Here is a 1,236-nt window from a genome sequence, read left to right on the forward strand (position 1 = left end):
TAACACAATTCTTATGAAAATTTTGTGGCCATGAATTTATGCGTTTGAATTGTGTTGAAGTCAAGAAAAGTGCCTGATATATATATATATATATATATATATATATATATATAGTATTTTACCCAAATATTTTGAAAAAAAGAAAAAAGAAAAAAAGAAAACGGAAATTATGATGCTATTCCCAGGCCACCAACGGGGCAGTCCCCAATTAACTTCACTGTTTATTATCTTATCATCGAAGCTGCGAAAGTATACAAAGGTAGAAACCAATAATTTGGCCATTTCTGAGGCTGGGGAACGGATAGCCCAAAAAACCCATCAAATGTTCTGAGAGATCAAACCCCTTCCCCCAACCCTCCTTCCAACCAAAGCATGTCCATTTCCATGGCCTTGTTTTCTCCGCCAACCCACCCTCCATCCCTTTCTCCCTCTATATCTTCCAAAGCCCATCTCACCGTCAAACCTCACCTCTCACTCAGACCGCCCAAGACGCCTTTCTTCCTCCTCTCCACCGCCAGGGCCTCAGCAGACAATGGAGATGGAACTTCAGCCTCAGCTGCAACTGCACTTGAACCGGAAGCAGGCCAGAAGGTAGCTGAACCTCCGCGGCTCCGCAGCCGGTAGTTGAGAAGGATGCGAGCTCTGCTGGGGCCAATGGGTCTGCAGGGGCAGCGGAAGCAGTAGAAGTTAAGGTGGTGAGTAAGTTTGAGGATCCCAGATGGGTCGAAGGGACTTGGGACTTGAAGCAGTTTGAGAAAGATGGAAAACCTGACTGGGATGCTGTAATTGATGCTGGTGAGGTTTTGGGTTTGTGTTAATTTGGCTTCAAAATAGTTTCTTTTGCTTTATGGTCTAGGATTTCGTTTGTTTCCAATCTGAGTTTTGAGTTTGTTTCTTCCACACTTCTGCACAGCTCTGGTGTACCGATGTTGTTTTTTGTTTTGGTTATTATAATTTTTTTTCTATGGAAACTAGACACATACGACTTGAAAATTATAAATTTTAGTGAGCTATAGGTATCTTTTCTCGTGATCTGTAATGAAAGCGTTCACAAGAACTCATAATAGGAACACTTAGTTGAGATAAAAGTTATTCTTTTTACAAATGCAACCAATATATGGTGGAATCTGCAACAATTTCAAAATTAGCTAGTGTGTGACTGCAACTCTGCCAAAACAAAACCCATCAAGATTATTTAGTCTAGAACTTAAAAGGTGCTACTACCATAGTGGAAAT

General features: G+C 41.0%; 1 pseudogene; it reads left to right on the plus strand.

Annotated features, from left to right (window-relative positions):
* The first annotated feature begins 232 nt into the window (after positions 1 to 232).
* On the plus strand, positions 233 to 912 carry LOC132165118 (light-harvesting complex-like protein 3 isotype 1, chloroplastic; annotated as a pseudogene).
* The last annotated feature ends 324 nt before the right edge of the window (positions 913 to 1,236 follow it).

The sequence above is a fragment of the Corylus avellana genome, chromosome ca1 (genome assembly GCF_901000735.1).
Source record: "Corylus avellana chromosome ca1, CavTom2PMs-1.0".
Classification (NCBI taxonomy): domain Eukaryota; kingdom Viridiplantae; phylum Streptophyta; class Magnoliopsida; order Fagales; family Betulaceae; genus Corylus; species Corylus avellana.